We start from the raw sequence: 19,019 nt of genomic DNA on the forward strand, positions 1-19,019 counted from the left end.
ACGTCCACCATGGTTCGAGTTAAAACAGCAACAAGGAAGAATACATAAACTTCCAAGTACCGAGTTGTTTGCATCATATAAGCCATCATTTTCAGTGTTAACAATATTCGTTTAATCATTCGGAGAGCACTAGAGGTATATCCGATATATCTCACCAATTCATCTAGACTACCTAAACAGGCGGGTACTAATTGAGAGATGAATTCGGTTACGGAACAGCAAATAAAAAAATGCGGATTGCCATTTCACTGTTCGTTTCACAGCAGCTGCAGTGAGGATCCATTTGAAGTAAAACTATATTTAACCTATGTCTGCCACTTTCTAGGTCCTCCACGGATATTTAACCATTAAAAGGCCTGTAAACCTCAGAGGTCACTCGATTAATATATTTTTACCATTTATGTTTGGTTATATTTTACATCACGTGCATTCGAGATTGTTCAGCACTCTTCTGCTTGGCACTGAAATTGAACAATTAGCAGCGGCTGAAACTTTGGTAGACGGCGATGGCTCCCCTCCTTGCTTCACAGGACGACACACACGCTATGGCAAAATGGCGGTCGCCGATGGTAGGGAGGGCTTGTAGTCGCTGACTTATAAAAGGCAGTGGCATAGCCAGAGGGCGACACACAGAGCTTGTCCCCCCCCCCCCCCCCCAAAAAAAAAATGACTGCCTAGCCCCTGCTTTTAAGGCTCAATATTTTTTTACGGCTCACTTTTCACTGTTAGCTTAGAAAAACAGCGCAGAGAAGACGAAGGCTCAGAAACACAGTGCACATACGAGCGCTGAGTTTCTGTGTCCTCAACTTTTTTTTTGCGCGGTTTTTTCCAGCTAACATTGTATCAACTCGTTCAAATAAAAGTCCTGCTTGAGACCACTTTTCACATCTGTAATGGCCTAACAGACTCTGTAGTTCTAGTTCTAGCCGTAAACCACGAATTGTTGGGTGACCGTGTCACGGCCCCTTTTTGGAATGGGTACAGATGTGGTTTCGATGCAACAGCAACCCATCCGCAGACTCACGCCTCATGAAATCAGTACATTTGTGTATTCATCTATGAAGAAGAGACTTGTGACTACATATCCTCAAAAAAGTGTGAAAATAAAAGTGAGGCGAACGGCAGAAGTAATGAAACGGGACATTTTAGTGTCACAGAGCCTAAAATTTCTTTCTGTACTGCAGAAAGCAAGAATGGTACCATGCAGCGCTGGCACTCGCGATTGTATTTATGCAGTTGAAGGGGCACATTTGATCGGTGGTAAACGAGGGGAAGGAGGGGTTGGAAGTCAGCCAAGGATCTGTGGGACTATTGGCAGCATGTCCACGGTGGGATGTCGTTAAACATATGTAAATTTCGTTCTCCCGACAACTCACGTCTAAGTTATTTACGCTAACAAAAAGAAAAACATTTGACAGAGGAAAAAAGGGTTGTGGCAGCGGTGAATTCGACCCCACGCCCCCGATGGGACTGGTGCCTTAAACCAGCGCCTTAGACCACTCGTCCACCCTGCCGATGGCAGAGGAACTGCCGCACTTTCTAATTAGTGGAACGATGTTCCCGTTCTGAATACATGCTTTGAGTATACGGGCAAGTGCTTTGAGTATACATGCTTTGAGTATACGGGAATGATATACGGGCAAGCGGTGAGTCGAAATGTGCACAAAGTTTTGCCTTTCTTTATCCTTAATTATTTCTTCTTTCCAGGAGGTTTCACGATATTACGATTAATAGTTGTGTCGTAAAGTCTGTGCTGTTTTTAAACAAGCCAGTTAATTCAAAACAGCTAATACAGGTACACTGAATACAATAAAGGAATCGTATCATCGAGAACATCGCCATAACGTGAATGCGCCATGCAATAACACTTATACATGATCACGAAAGCCCCTGTCACATGTCGCAACCTGCCCGAATAAATATAGTGCATATATGTGACGCCAATATCTTCAAATTACCTCATACAGACTAGCTCTGCAACATGGCTTTTTTTGCAGATATTTCTGTATTGGCGTTATGTCTTGCTTTCATTAAACTTTATTTTGCATCACTCCACCGATGTTTACATATTTATGCATTTCAGGCTTTTATAAACTTTCTTCTAATTGTGTATTCCTGTTTCCGCCACCTTGTTTACTCATAGTGTTTTTTCGTGTGTATATTTTCCTCAGAAATGCGCTGTATGCCCTTTGATTGCAATTTAAAACAATACTTTAAATACTTTAAATACTTTAAAACAAAAAATTCCTATAATCATAATTATGGAAGGATCTGAATGCATGTGCCCAGGTTTGCATTATTACTCAAATAATTGTATTGCTGTTACGGAGACTACAATATGCATTGCCATAAAAAAAATACTCTGGCAGTGGTGGGATTCGAACCCACGCTTCCGAAGAAACTGGTGCTTTAAACCAGCGCCTTAGACCGCTCGGCCACGCTTTTTTTTTTTCCTTATTTCCGGTAAACTGTGTTCAGTTTTCATCTGACTACCTGTGGTCTGTTGGAAAGAAAAAACTGTACAAAGATTTATGTGACACGATGCTCCCCATCCCATTGTATAGAGCGCTATATACAGCACGCAAACGTCAGAATGTACTTAAACGAGTTAAAAAAATGCCAGCAGCTCCAAGTGCGAAAACGTTCTTTTTGAAATTACACACTGGAACACTTCCTGTAAGAACCTTCCTAGAGGAGCTTGGGTTTTATATGCCTTGGGGATCTCACTGTCTAATCTGTAAGAAACCGGAAACTATTGACCATGTTTTTCTGCACTGTTGGGAAGGAGTTTATTTTGGGGACGTATTACAAAGGACAATCAAAAAAGAGTTCCCGTTAGATCCTCATGGGATCAGGTATTTGGATATAGAGAATGAGGATGGATTACCTTTGGATTTTATTATGATGACTGCCTTGCACAGTATATGGCGCTCTAGAATGGCTGGATTTCATTGTGACCCAGACAGAAGACCAGCAAGAGAGTATTTTAAAGAAAGCATCTCAAGATTACTCGAAGTAGTAAGAACAGACGAATGTGTACCTTTATGGGTAGAAAGGGTAGAAGCCCTACTGACCATGAAGGAATTCTAGAACGTGATGTGTTATAGTAATGCTTGACGGGCTTAGTTATTTTCAAGTTTTTTGTATTGTTCGTTGTGAATTGTAATATATTAAGCGTACCGCTCGGCCACGCTACCGACCATTCTTGAAAGAAATAACGCTTTGTTACGAGTAAGAATGCCCAAATGTCTTTTCCTTTTGAGCTAATGTTCAGTTGCTTTCGCTATTTTTTTTCATTTTTATTGATAAATAAAATGCAGACAATCAATTCATATATTTCTGTAAACACTTTTTATTAGTCACTATCACAAAGATGATTAAGTCATCGGGGCCCTAATAAAATAGATAGATAGATAGATAGATAGATAGATAGATAGATAGATAGATAGATAGATAGATAGATAGATAGATAGATAGATAGATAGATAGATAGATAGATAGATAGATAGATAGATAGATAGATTATAAACCATTAATGATACTCGAAGATTTTACACTCGTAATCGGAGTTTGTTGGCAGGAGCCTCTCTTCCGCAGATTGCCTTAAAACATTATTATTATTATTATTATTATTATTATTATTATTATTATTATTATTATTATTATTATTATTATTATTATTATTATTATTATTATTATTATTATTATTATTATTATTTACCAGGTGCCTCATTCCTCATCAATATATTTGTTTGTTTACATTGTGCTCTTCACATTGGCAAAGGGTTCTTTTCACTTTATTTCGTTGTTTCTGTGTGTCGATGAGAGCAAACGACTGCAAAGTTACAGTGGCTACTTACGGTAGCGGCCATGAAAAAAGACGCGAGTTTAGATAATATCCATGGCGTCCTGCGCACTACTGAAAACGCTGTGAAAGCAAAAATTTTAGTTATTACCTGAACTTGAAAACAAAGTAGGTAAGTAAAAATTGTTTGGCAGCGGTGGGATTCGACCCCACGCCCCCAAGAGACTGGTGCCTTAAACCAGCGCCTTAGACCGCTCGGCCACGCTACCGACAACTTCGCCGTGCGAATCGTGCGATCGGACTCTACCTACGTCTGCTCGATAGGCGACCTACTTTATTTCCAGCTGTGAGCCATGCCCCCTCTTCGGCTGCCGCATGGATTTAACGAGGTCAAATAGCGCTTCGGCTGAGGGCGGCGTTAAACAATGCACAACACGTATTATCTTGTTAAGCATAACTCGTGCACATCAGGTTGAAGGAAAGCTAGCCACCTCGCAAAGGACAGCGGATATGTCTGTGCGAACAATGAAACGACATATATAACGACAAGGTGTTTGTAAACCCGCGAACAGTTTTCTAACGAACCAAAAAACTCCTATGAACTGTGAGCCATCAAAGTGAGACAAAAACCATTGCTCATTACTGGTCGATTAAAAGTAAATAAATAAAAAAATGTCTAAATAAATAAATAACCTGCGCACTGCAATTATGGCTTTTTGTTTTTTGGTAATCAAGCTCACCGCTTTGGATGTGGCCATTTCCTCGAGTTCTGCTTTCCCTTTTGTTGCTTACTCTGCTTTCGAAATATTTTTGTTCCCTTGCACGTACTTCTTTTTCGAAACTTTTTAGTCGTTCAGCCATTTGCTTTAGCAAGTAAAGCTGCTCTGACCTGCTTTCCCCACCAAAAGCAACGCTGACCACCAGATGGATCTAGCGCTGCATTCTGCTTTCGAATAAAACGGAGTACTGACTGAGAAAAATTAGTGCCGTATAAAGACACCGGATGGGCCGTAAGCGCTCAGCAATAGATATATCAATGGCACGCTGAATAAATGAACCACCATGATAACTCGATCACATGGACAAAGTTGGTACTTAGCTGGAATCATCTCTATCACCAAGGCTTGGACTATGCTTCAGCTAATCAAGTGTTTTATACCTCAAAAACATAAGTAGTGGACATCAACCTCTGAAGCAACCCTTCCGCTTTGGCGCAACGTTTTACAAGGTCATTTCATACTTCGTTTACACTGAACACGTGGTCTCTCCGCATGCGAATGCGTAACTAGGCATTTTCTTTCCTTCATTTGAAGTAACTTGTGAGATAGACTCGCGGGCCCGGGCTATAACATTGGCTTTGCCCACTAACCTCGCAATAGCTTGTAATAACGACAAGTGCGAGCTCAAGGAAGGGCACAAAAAGAGAATGAAATGATCGCATCAACTCTCGATATTATTTAACATTCAACAGGAAATCTGTGTAGTGGTCTTGACGATCAAATTCATATTGGCATGCTCTTCAAAACGACATTTGAAACGGAACGCCTGTTACCTAAAATCACGATCCCTTCTTCTGTTTGCTGAGTACCTTTTTTATTCTTCGTAGAAGGAATTGTCTTTACAACACACTGCTATATACGACAGTCGTGGCCTTTGTTCTACCGATGTCTTTATTGCTAATATGCGCTGTATAGTGCGCACCATCAGGCGGCAACCAGTCCAAGCGTTTACGCTTTCATGAACGAGTCAATGCCAAGCCATCCCGCACGCCGCGTGCCGCTTATCGGGCATGCTGCTGCAGACAACTCGCTCTCGGCGGCTAGGTATCTCGAGCCGTTGACCACTGAGAGATTAAAAAAAAAACACAGGCTCATATCCAAGGGCCTTCGTTGTGCCCAATGTATTACACATCTCGAGTGCTCTCGTTAAACAGCCAATGGCTTCAGCCAGTGGGCCTAAATGCGTCTTGTTCTGTCCTAGGCGCTGTAAACGTCTTCCGGCCATTGCGTAAATAGGCTGCCGTGGGAATTTGCTAATCATAACTATGATCAAACTCAGTGCGTCGATTTCTACCAACTTTTTCACTGTGATTCTCAAGTCAAATACGGCAACAGATTAAACTGAAGAACAGTGCATACTTGCTGCATACCTGAAACGCTGTGGTGAAGCTTGCTTGCCTCAGCTGAGAAAATGTGCGCAAAGTAGAGTTAAGCGTGTAGTTGAGTAATTGCTGCGTTTAATTTTGTCGTTAAAGTAGAACAGCTCCGAGTTGTCACACTCGAGCTGAATGTAAAGGAAAAACTGCCACGGGGGCTATCTGCGTTAAATGTTATATCTTCGAGAACTATGTCAAAAAATTTCCAGGGCAGCACTGTTTTCTTTTTCTCGCTTGCAGAAATTTGTAGTCGCCATCTGTGCCCAAGCTGTGTGCAAGTCCCTCCCCCTCGGTTATCACTGATCGGCAGTTCACCCAATCACTGCTAAAAGAGCACAGAAGGTAGTAAAACGCTTACTAATTAATGTCGCAGCAACCAATTTTCACGAACGATAAAAAACAAAGACGATAATGCAACTTAATTTCGTCGGCTTTCTTCCTCGTCTGTACAGCACAATGTATCAAGGTGATGCAAATGGTGATATAGATTCTGTGTACCCTGTCACATACACACTCACATTCATTTTACAAAATAGTGACGGCCTATGTAGCCTCTAGCATGCATACTCATCTACGAAAGTTGGTGAGACTCGCGCGAGAGCAAAACGCAGTCCTCCGCATTTTCGGAATCGTTGTTGGAATCGCGTTATCGGAAGGAGCCAAGAGACATTTCCGGACGATGATGATAACGTGAAGCACGTGTGAGCATGGTGGACAGACACCTCGCACTCGCCTATACTGGAGGGACAATATTGTGCACAAACTACTTCTCTGTATAAGGCCGACATGGCGTATATCTGAGACTGTTCATAAGCCTCTGTTACCCGAAAGACCACTTGCGAGTTTTTTTTATGCGTTGTAGAAAGTCATTCGTGCTTTTATCTTAAGAGAGAGGAACCATACCACGTTCTTTATGGAACGAACTTGGGATTCGCACGTTTCTTTCTTTTTCAGTAAACCTAATGCTGGGAGCGAGAAAGTGTCACGATTGTCCTTTCTCTGAGTCATCTGTATTTGTTTGAGGGCCTTTTTACAACAATAATAATTCCATAAGCCAGCCCAAACGTTTACTTTATGGTTGATAAGTTAAAGCGGTGAAGTTACAGACACTCCAGATTCCTACGTTAGTTCTCAGACAAAACGATGAACGCAGATTGGCGCAGTGTGCGTTCATTCTTCACATCGTGGCTCTATGATTTTTTACACTTGCAGCTGCAGCCACAGCTGCAGAGATATTCGCGTCAGCCACACTGGCTTACGTAAGCGACGAATATCATGCGAGGGCGACAGTTTCTTTTTCCACGGAAATTGTTCTCAACCCAGGCAGCGGCTACATGCCTGTCAGTGTTTCTGTAGGTCCTGCAAGTATGTCCTTCGCCTGTTTTTGCTACAAAAGAAGCAGTGACGCACTCATTTATAATAGTAATATCTTCAAGCAAAAGAGCGCTACAAAAGAAAGACCGTTACATCGGTATATTTATTAAATCTATTGACGCGACCAAGAATCATGTTCGATGCTGTCACGGTCAGCTGTGCATAATGTAGTAATGTAACTACTATCATAAATTGGCAGTATTACTCCAATTATTTAAATACCCTTGCAGATCAATTGAACTTCAGGGCTAGTAGTGCGACTTTCAAGAAACAAATAAAGAACCTATTCATAAGCACCGGTCTACACTATCGGAACTACGTAATGGAGTCTCATGCCTCTGCAAATGCTTAAATTGTTCATAAATTTCTATGCCAATTATACGAGTGTATACAGCGCAATTTATTGTATCCGCATGCATTTTGTGTCTGTTTTTGAGTTGTTTCATTGATATCGTTCAGTTGTGAATTTTTACGAGAGTGACCTCTAATTCTTAAAATGTGTTACGTAAACTTCTTATGCTATTTATGTTTGAATTTTGTGTGTACAATTGCAGGTTGTTTGAAACCAATGTATTGAATATATATATTGTTTGTCAGTGCTGATGTCTAAGTTTTGCACTGTCATGGACTGCGGAGGGACAAGGGCCTTTGTCTGGCTGTTCGCCTTTAGCCCTTTGCCCCTGCAGTGAGCTCTGTATCCGTCTTACTCTAAATAAAAGTACTACTACTACTACTACTACTACTACTACTACTACTACTACTACTACTACTACTACTACTACTACCACTACTACTTATAACCGTTTTGCTGGTGAGCTTACCAGAGCTCATTCTTCCTTTTAAAAATACATCTTATTTTCATTGAGATTCATAGTAAACTGCTCTGGTTTAAAACGTTGGCTCCTGTCAGTTGTGACATCAACTACACAACAAAGAATAACAAAACACTCGTTTAAACAGAAAAATTCTGGCAGCGGTGGAAGCCACGCCTCCGAAGAAGATGATGCCTAAATGCAGCGTCTTAAACCACTAAGCCACGCTACCGGCACACTGAAATGCACTGCTGCCTCTGCTGTGCCTCGACAGCTAGACAACAAAAACAAACGCTGTATTTTCTTAATAGATACTTGTTGCAAAAGTTGTCTTGCAATTTCATAGATTCAGCCAAAAAAACACCTCACCAATTCCTATTTCTGGAAGACTAAAGAACAGCTCAAGCTGATCTACAGAGTTGGCCAGATGACAACGGCAACGCAGTGAAGGTGGAGCCCTCTTGATTGCGGGTGTCACTTTCACCGGGGAATTTGTTCGCGAAACTGAAGTTTTTCGTTCATTCATCTCTCTAGACCTATGCAAGAAAAATCAAAAGGCACTTCACTTAAAAGACGATTCCTGTTGGCGTTGCGCCGTAACTCGTAGCACGAAACAGTAACAAAAAGAAAAATATAGAGAAAAGCGCAAATGGTGAGTGATGGGCCTTTTTAGGTGGGTGCGAACAGCGAAGTTTAAGATTGAATTGCATATGTATCTAGTAAAGCTCATGCGTAATCGAACACGAATACGCGTAGAAAACTGTGATGGAGGAACGGTCTTCAATATAGGCCTAAAATTCTGCAGAAAACTTCACGAACTTTGGTGAAGTACCATTACCATTACATTGAACCAACAAAAAAATATCATGATTGCATAAATTGAGGTAAGTTCGAACACAGTAATGATAAAACCTTAAAAATATTTTTAATTGTAGTGTGAATGCGCAAGTTACGACAGCATGTGAAGTGGTACGTTGTCATCGGCTTCCAAGTAATGCTAAAGTATTACGTTTATTTCGTAAATTAAGGTAATGAAACTCTAACAGTAAACAGAATAAATGTTTAGTCACTCATATCCTGCATGAAATGCACCAACAAGCACTGATGTCAGTAGTGAGCCTTAATTTTGCAATATATGACAATATTTATTTTCCAAAACACGTTTATTTTTACATGGCAGAGATAACGCAATCATATTCAAAAGGAATCAGTCATTTGCATTTGCCTGTGTTTCTTCCGTCACGACTCTATTAGTATCGTTCGCAGCTTCCCCACGAGCTACAGCGCCGCGTCAGAATGCTTTGTAGAAGTTCTTAAAGGAAAAGAGAAGAAATAAGCGCGGTGCCGTTACTGTCTTTCGCTATGGAGGACACCTCCAAAGCACCACGCAGGAGATGGGGAATGGGAATGAAAGGGACAGAAAAAAAAGGTAAGGGTTGAACGTCGGAATTCTCCCCTGAGAAGTGAAAATTTACTTCGCTGTGTCGGCTACTGCTTCGTTGTTTTGCCCATATACAGTCAGTTAAGTTTGGTTTCGCTTTGCAACAATGTGTGATCACTCTGGAGTGACTTCGGCGGTGAGCGATGCAAAAAAGGGCTCCCGGTAAGATGTAACCCCTCTTGATACTGACGCTTTTGAATAATAGAGTTCCCAGCCCTAGTATAAAAGTACACTGGGCTTTGCCAGGACAAGGGCGCCTGCTCAAATTACCTTTAAGTTTGAAGTAACCTAGTTCAGGTTAACGAACTCTTACTGCATTTATCATTCAAACAAAAAAGACAGCGGTGATGTAGTCACTGTCTTGCCGGTGGCAAGTTATTATTTCATCCACTTCTTCTTCTTCACATTTTCATCACAAATACGCTTCCCGTCCCTGTAACCTACTGGCAGATATGGTGGAGCCTGCACAAACAAATACAAACACATGCATGATATGTACAATGTAAGCCACGGCTCATTGTTGTATTTTTTGTATCGTGCCCCGCCGGGGTGGTCTAGTGCCTAAGGTACTCGGCGGCTGACCCGCAGGTCGTGAGATTTAATCTCAGCTGAGGTGGCTGCGTTTTCGATGGAGGGCCCATGTGCTCAGATGGGGAGCATGTTAAAAACCCCAGGTGGTTGAAATTTTCGGAGTCCTTCGCTACGGCGTCTTTAATAATCATATGGTGGTTTTGAGACATTCATCGCCACATATCACTCGGTCCGAAGCTACAGCTGAGAAAATATTCGCGTCATACTGCGCTGGCCTGCATGTGTGTAGAACTAATGTTACGCTCGCGATAGTTTTCTTGTCTGCGGACAGCTGATCACAACCCTGGCAGCGGCTGCATGCCTGTGAATGTTCCTGTAGTACTCTAAGGCCTGTCCGTCAGCCTGCAGTAACTCCTGAAGAAGCAATGACGCACTAGTTGCCAACACTAATTACATGAAGCCAAAAAACAAAGTGGAACGAAAATTGTTACATCGTGGTTACGGATATTTCCACCACGAGCAAGCTATACCTGGCAGAAGTAAGCAATGAAAATTAATAACTTAATGAGCGAACTCCAAAATCACGAAATACATTCAGCCTCTTTCATTTCACGACCATTTGCTGGCACACTTAACACGTGTCAGACTATTTTTTTAATTATTACAATTACACCCTCGTTTACTCGCACAAGGTAATGTATTGCTCTTTTTTATGCATACCCACATCTCTCGGCTGTGACTTGCACAGTGCTACGAAAAATGATGACACAGAGAAATTTATTCCGGCAGCGGTGGGATTCGAACCCCCGGCCCCGAAGAAACTGGTGCCTTAAACCAGCGCCTTATACCACTCGGTCAATTACCGACACAAAGCCATGCACTTCCGTTTTTGTTGTGCTTGAAGCGACATAACGGAAACGGTGGTGTAATGTATTTAGCAGTAAGGAAAAAAATTCAAAAGAAAGAGAGAAAGAAAGCATCGGTGCAGTGGCTCCTCTGCATCACTTATCTCAGCGATACGACTTTTTATCGGACTGTTAGTGCTATATTCTTTAGTCAAAATTTTGCACCGTGGAAAGTCATTCGTGTTGTTCTCTTGGGCGAGAAAAACCACACCACGTGCTACGTGAAAAACCATCATATTTCATTTTTTTTTCTTTCAGTAACTATAAAGTTGCGAGCTGGCAATGTCATTGTCCTTTCTATCGTTCGTCCGTAAATGCCTGAGTGTCTTTTTCCTCCACAATAAATCTGTTCCGCTATCGCAAACCAAGGCCGTACCCAGGATTTTTTTTTCAGGGGGTATTTGTGTGTAGAACGGCGAGCTTTGGCAACTGGTTGTCAATGTGAAGTTGTGTAAATACTTTAGTATCACCTGAAAAATTAAAATTTGGGGGGAGGGGGGAGTCGGACCCTCTTCAGCACCCGTCTAATCACAGCCTGGTCTCGTACGTGTGTCTTCCAAATGAAAAGGTACATGGGAGAGGGTATAAACAATGCATATTTCCACGTTAGTTTCTGAGCAGAACGATGAAAACACACTTGCTTGTTCTCCATTCCCACTTCGTCTTGCGACGCTGTAACTACTTACCACTCACAGCTGCCGCTACAGCTCTATAGCTATTTGCATCAAACCATGCTTGACCTGTGTATGCAATGAATGTTACGCGTGAGAGAGTTTTTTCGTTCGTGCAAAGATTTTCGCTACCAGGAGAACAGCTACATGCCTGTGAGTGTTTCTGTACTGCTGGAAAATATTTGACTACTTGAGCCAGTAGTTATTTGTGTCACGTACTAATTGCCGAAACTGATAACTTCAATCAAAAATAAAAAAGTGAAAAACTCTTACATAGCGATTATGAATTCAAGTTATTGGGAAGGCGAAGAAGCGTGTTCAGAGCGTTAACGGACATCTTCTAATAATGTTTTAGGCGAACTCTAATATCAAAAGATATATTTAGCCTCTAATCATTTTTAACCGCATTGCTAGTACGTTTACCAGATGTCAATCCATTTTTTGTCGAATTAATCTTCGTTTTCATTAATTTTCATAGCGAACGCCCTCACTGAGAGCACTTAACCCCGTCGGCTGTGCCTGATGTAGCGCCCCAATAATTCTTAAAATGCTTGAAAGCGGCATAAAATTCAGTCTGTCAGCGGTGGGATCTAAATTCACGCCCCCGAAAAGACTGGTACCTAAAACCAGTGCCTTAAACCACTCGGCCACGCTACTGATACGATGAACCAGTGGCTTTTTTTTCTTTTTAGGCTCAACCCTACTTTGCAAGAAATGTATACACTGCCAATAACAACATGCACCCTGTTTGTTTTCTGCTTAGATGCTCGTTGGACACGTTGCTTAAAAATCATAGTATAGATTGAAGCGAAAAGAAGTTTGTAGCTTCTTAATCTCGTAAACCAATATGCGTGACATAGAGAGAGAGAGAGAAAAGAAAAATATCAGAAACGTAAACTGCTAAAAATATTTTACATCGATTACGTAAAAAGGTGTAGGTAACATGCTGCCAACCACTTCCGTAAAAAGAAAATAGTACACCAGAGATCCGTAGAACACATAATATGTACAGCCCATTCACATTCACGGAGATCTCCACAATGAAGAAATAAATTAGCGGCTGCTACGAAACAACACCTGCTCCGTAAATCCATTTCTCACACACTATAAATAATGCTATTGCTACATGCCCGTTAGAAACGTGTTTCCATTAGGTTAAACATCAGGTATATGTAATCAACAGATCTTTTTTCTGCAAGTACAAGGTCATTCAAAATTTCCAAGGCCACTATCCCACCTAATCCTGGGGAAAAGTCACCTGGGAGCATTTGACTGCACCTGCACATACTAAAAAATTTACGAAGTGAGTTCAAATGTTAAAGCGAACAAGGACAAGTATCCTATTCACTGAAAAAAATTTTATTTCGCCATGATCATGAAACGAAATACAGCACAGACATGCTACAAATTGTGTAAAGAAAAATTGTCAAAAAATTTATGATATCGGCAGTTATGTATCTGCAATGTAAAATACGAAAGGCTATCATAACTTCTAGATACCCGAAGCACCAGTGTTGTTCTCCTATTGTAACAGTATTATGCAGACTTCTTTTCTCAAAAAGACGAAAAACATTTTGTCAGCACAACCACAACAGGCGAGTACTGAGCAAAAAACAGGGCGAGCACATATACTTTATTCATTTCAAGACTCCTAATGGGCCTTGTTGAAGGCTCTGGCTTGCAGCACAAAAATAAATAATCGCACATAATAAATAATAATACATATCATACAAAATAAAATGTCTGAAAGCACAAACAACTTTTTAAACACACTAAATATTGGGTAACAATAATAGTTGAGGCAAATTAAGCAAAAGAGTAATTCAATGTATTAAACAATACAACAATTAGGCTTATGCCATGCAAAATCACCCAGCATATTTTTGACCACCCCGAATATGCCACCAAAAATTTCCACGTTTCTCGAAGTTCGAAACTCGTCCTGGTCATTTAATTCCATTGCCAAAAATTTTCCTCCCTAGTTATGAGAGTCTGTAGTATGGCGCCGACTGAGCGAAAAGTCGTGAAACAACAATATTTTTCAAAGTCATTTTGGAATGCACTCAATAAATGGAATTTCCAGCAAGGTAACGAAGTGATATAACTAAAAATATTGGCTTGCTTATGTATATCATGTCTTCGAGAGCTTTTTCCAAGAGCAATATTGAATAATGTTGCCAGGTTTGGGATTTTTTTTCTGGTAAGATGGTGAATTCCAAGGACACAAATAAATTATCTGCTGGTGACCTTTTCGACTTGCTACAAATTAGAAATAATAATGAACTGAAGTTTTGCAGATAGTTTAAAAAAGTGGGAATTTCACATTTTTGGGAAAATCTCTGTATTCAGCATCAAAAAGTTTGCCTTGGTGGTCGGACAAAAATATTAACAACATTTCATTTCAAAGCTCTACGTACTACCTCAATATAGGTGGAGTTACTGAAGGGTATTATTTTTAAACTCGAGAAGTAGTTTTTTTTGAAATTATGTATCTCCACAGGCTTTACTCTTACTTACCTCAATCGGCATGAAGCACTCGCAAGGGCAATCTTCAACAGACTTCCAAAGACCTGTGGTACACACAGCAAGCATGATGCGGAGCAATTGAAATTCGAATGAGGCTATCATCTGCATTCCATTGCCATCAGAGGTGCGCTGCAACGAAAGTCGCTAGAGTGTGGAGACCAGTAGCGTAGCAAAAAGATATTTTTCGTGTGGGAGTGGCGTGTGAGGGGAAGGCTACTTCGGTCATACTTTATGTACATTTTTGTGTGTTTTCATGTGTGCTTGTAGGTATGCACATGCAGATCTAAGAAAGTCACAGCATATCTACGAAGTGAATGATGATGTGTGGGGCGAAGCTTCAGAGGGTTTTATTGATAACCGTGAGTCAGTTTGTCGGTTTGTCACTCACACTAGTACCTTCTGCTGAGTCGTCGATAAACTAGGCGGTCATGAACCGGTCACAGTAGAAGGACAATCCCCGGCTTTAGGATAAAAAAATACCTGCACTGTGCTGGGACGGGGGGAAGGGGAGTTAAGCAGCTTCTCCTGCCTTCCTGGCTACGCCACTGGGGATGGCTCCCAGATGAGCCATCAAGCCGTTAAAAAGTATACAGTGCACAATTGTTCCTTACGAACAACATAAACGAGACTATCGCCTTGGCTACCAGTTCTTAATTTAAAGTTTTTGGGGGCGAAGCTTCTTACAGCAGCACCCGTTCGTCCCTCGTAGCCGCTGTAGTGTGTAACAGGTATAACATTTTGACCTCCAAGGTGGTGCCGGCGAGTGATTTCTTCTGTGCGTTGTTGAACAACAAAAATAGTGCTCAATATACATGCCAGTGGCTGGTAATCGGGAATGAGAGACAGGAACATTCGGCTTTTAGTTAACGCGCACGCTGCGATCCCCATTAGCAGCCATTGGCATGTACATTGAGCACTATCTGACAAGAAAGGGTTGCTACGTTATACTCGCTGGGTGTAACCTCCTCAGTTTTAGATAGGTTTAGCCAGCGTTGAGCTGCAGTGCCATGAATACAACGAACTAGTATATACCATGAAATCGAGGTGGTTAAAGGTGGAAAATAGATACGAAGCGCAAGCCGTAAGAAAGTAAAAGCCGAATTCTCCTGTCTCTCATTTCCAAATAGCAGCCATTGGCATGTACATTAAGCAATATCTGACAGGAAAACGTTGCTACGTTATACTCGCTGGGCGTAACCTCCTTGGTTTTAAAAAGGTTTAGCGAGCGTTGGGCCGCAGTGCCATGAATACAGTGAACTAGTATATACCATGAACTCGAGGTGGTTAAAGGTGGGAAGTAGACCCGAAGCGCAAACCGTAAGAAAGTGTGCGTGTGCCAACTCTCGTTTAGTCCTTGGAATGTCCGCTGGATGATGGTGCTACTATATGGGGAATATATGATGAAAAGATGCGAGATGGTGGTACTTGGAGTGTTGAATAGATGGATGAACGGACACACAGACTGATGCATGGATGTACGCATGAATGGCCGCAGAGGCGGATGTATGGACGAATGCAGGGACAGACGTCCAAACAGACGCACGCATAGACGCACGAACAGACGCACGAACAGACGCACGGGCGGATGCACGCATGGACGGTCACACAGATGGACGCATGGATGGACGGACGCAAGAATGAATGGATGGACGAATGCTTCGCCCCACCATCCATCATTCACTCCGTGGATATGCTGCCAATTTTTTTTGCTTCTGTATTCATATGACAGGCTTTCGGTCTCAGAGAGCAGGGTGCTCTTCTGAAAGCCATAAAATTAAGAAACGATTCTTTTTTATAGCGTTTATCAGTGTACTGCATCAATGCTACTAGCATGCTATAGGAAATATGTACTGAATATGACTAAAAATTTTAATAATTGTGTAAAACACACCTACTGCATTCGCAGATCTCCCCAGGAAAGCAGGATGTCTCACTTTATATCTATAAAGCTGCATGGCTCACCTGAAGGTCACCCCACTGGACCCAGTCCGTGTAGCACCCTTCCGTTGGCAATGGATTGCTGGCCATAACCCTATTCGCCTTTCAATTACTCTGTAGAGAGCACCAAATCCGCTCTCTGTATTCCAGGTCAGTGGGATTTTGCAGAAGCAATATTGTCCTTGCGTGTGAGTCAGGTCACTTGCCTTTGCGAGTGAGTCATCAGCCATATTCATGATGCTCAGAAAAACGTTGGATAATTTGGCACGGAATGACTCATTAAAGATATCACCAACAGATCATTAAAGAAATGTGTCAAATGTTTTTTTTAAATTAGAGAAAAGAGGAATTCGCGAGCTAGATGCGGCGTTGCTTTCGTGTGGCTAAAGCTTCTTCAGATAGGTACAAACATTTTTATGGCAGTAATTATAGAAATTAACGCAATTATCTATTTCACCAGTAGTAATAGCTCTTTGGGCAAATGGTCGAATTGAACTCTTCCAACAAATAGTCTGTAGCCAGTTTTTGAATTTAGGAAAAGCAGCCACTGGTAATCACTGCAAAGCGATACAACCTGCTCAATTTAGCTAGCGAAACCATAACTGATGCACCAAACATCTACCATTCTCTTCGACAATGCCCTTCATGGCGACACTGTTTCTCTTGCACTGGGGGAGAAGATTAAGTGAGTGTCGATAAGCAGGCACAAAGCATCATTATCATCATCATCATCATCAGCCTGACTACGTTCACTGCAGGACAAAGGCCTCTCCCATGTTCCCCCAGTTAACACGGCCCTGTGCTTGCTGCTTCCAATTTATACCCGCAAATTTGTTAATCTCATCTGCCCACCTAATCTTCTGTCTCACTTTAACCTGCTTGCCTACTCTGGGAATCCACTTAGTTACCCTTAATGAACAGTGGTTATCCTCTCTACGCGCTACGTGCCCCGCCCATGTCCATTTTCTCTTCTTGATTTCAACTATGATATTCTTAACCCTCGTTTGTTCCCTAATCCACTCTCCTCTCTTGTTGTCCAAACACATGCAAACACATACAAACACATGCATGATATGTACAATGTAAGCCACAGCTCATTGTTGTATTTTTTTGTATCGTGCGCCGCCGTGGTGGTCTAGTGCCTAAGGTACTCGGCGGCTGACCCGCAGGTCGTGAGATTTAATCTCAGCTGAGGTGGCTGCGTTTTCGATGGAGGCAGAAATGCTTTAAGCCCATGTGCTCAGATGGGGAGCATGTTAAAAACCCCAGGTGGTTGAAATTTTCGGAGTCCTTCGCTACGGCGTCTCTAATAATCATATGGTGGTTTTGAGACATTCATCGCCACACATCACTCGGTCCGAAGCTACAGCTGAGAAAATATTCGCGTCATACTGCGCTGGCCTGTATGTGTGTACAACTAATGTTACGCTCGCGATAGTTTTCTTGTCTGCGGACAGCTGCTCACAACCCTGGCAGCGGGTACATGCCTGTAAATGTTTCTGTAGTACTCTAAGGCCTGTCCGTCAGCCTGCAGTAACTCCTAAAGAAGCAGTGACGCACCAATTGCCAACACTAATTACTTGAAGCCAAAACACAAAGTGGAAAAAAAATTGTTACATCGTGGTTACGGATGTTTCCACCACGAGCAAGCTATATTTGGCAGCAGTAAGCAATGAAAATCAATACCTTGATGAGCGAACTCCAAAGTCACGAAATAACTTCAGGCTCCTTCATTTCACGACCATTTTCTGGCACACTTAACACGTGTCAGACTATTTTTTAATTATTACAATTACACCCTCGTTTACTCGCACAAGGTAATGTATTGGTCTTTTTTATGCATACCCACATCTCGGCTGTGACTTGCACAGTGCTACGAAAATTTATGCAACAGAGAAATTTATTCTGGCTGCGGTGGGATTCGAACCCACGGCCCCGAAGAAACTGGTGCCTCAAACCAGCGCCTTATACCACTCGGTCACGCTACCGACACAAAGCAATGCACTTCCGTTTTTGTTCTGCTTGAAGCGGCATAACGAAAACGGTGGCGTAATGTATTTAGCAGTAAGAAAAAAAATTCAAAAGAAAGAGAGAAAGAAAGCATCGGTGCAGTGGCTCCTCTGCATCACTTATCTCAGCGATACGACTTCTTATCGGACTGTTAGTGCTATATTTTTTAGTCAAAATTTTGCACCTTGGGAAGTCATTCGTGTTGTTCTCTTGGGCGAGAAAAACCACACCACGTGCTTCGTGAAAAACCATCATATTTCCTTTTTTTTTCTTTCAGTAACTATAAAGTTGCGAGCTGGCAATGTCATTGTCCTTTCTATCGTTCGTCCGTAAATGCCTGAATGTCTTTTTCCTCCACAATAAATCTGTTGCGCTATCCCAAGCCAAGGCCGTACCCAGGATTTTTTTTTCAGAGGGTATTTTGTGTAGAACGGCGAGCTTTGGCAACTGGTTGTCAATGTGAAGTTGTGTAAATACTTTAGTATCACCTGAAAAATTAAAATTTGGGGGGAGGGGGGAGTCGGACCCTCTTCAGCACCCGTCTAATCACAGCCTGGTCTCGTACGTGTGTCTTGCAAATGAAAAGGTACATGGGAGAGGGTATAAACAATGCATATTTCCACGTTAGTTTCTGAGCAGAACGATGAAAACACACTTGCTTGTTCTCCATTCCCACTTCGTCTTGCGACGCTGTAACTACTTACCACTCACAGCTGCCGCTACAGCTCTATAGCTATTTGCATCAAACCATGCTTGACCTGTGTATGCAATGAATGTTACGCGTGAGAGAGTTTTTTCGTTCGTGGAAAGATTTTCGCTACCAGGAGAACAACTACATGCCTGTGAGTGTT

General features: G+C 41.9%; 1 non-coding gene across 1 annotated transcript; it reads right to left on the reverse strand.

The window, feature by feature from the left end:
* Positions 1–3,993: 3,993 nt before the first annotated feature.
* TRNAL-AAG (transfer RNA leucine (anticodon AAG)) lies at positions 3,994–4,074 on the reverse strand. Its single transcript has one exon. It is a non-coding gene; the product is annotated as a tRNA-Leu (tRNA).
* Between the last annotated feature and the right edge of the window lie 14,945 nt (positions 4,075–19,019).

The sequence above is a fragment of the Rhipicephalus microplus genome, chromosome 2 (assembly GCF_043290135.1).
Source record: "Rhipicephalus microplus isolate Deutch F79 chromosome 2, USDA_Rmic, whole genome shotgun sequence".
Classification (NCBI taxonomy): Eukaryota; Metazoa; Arthropoda; class Arachnida; order Ixodida; family Ixodidae; genus Rhipicephalus; species Rhipicephalus microplus.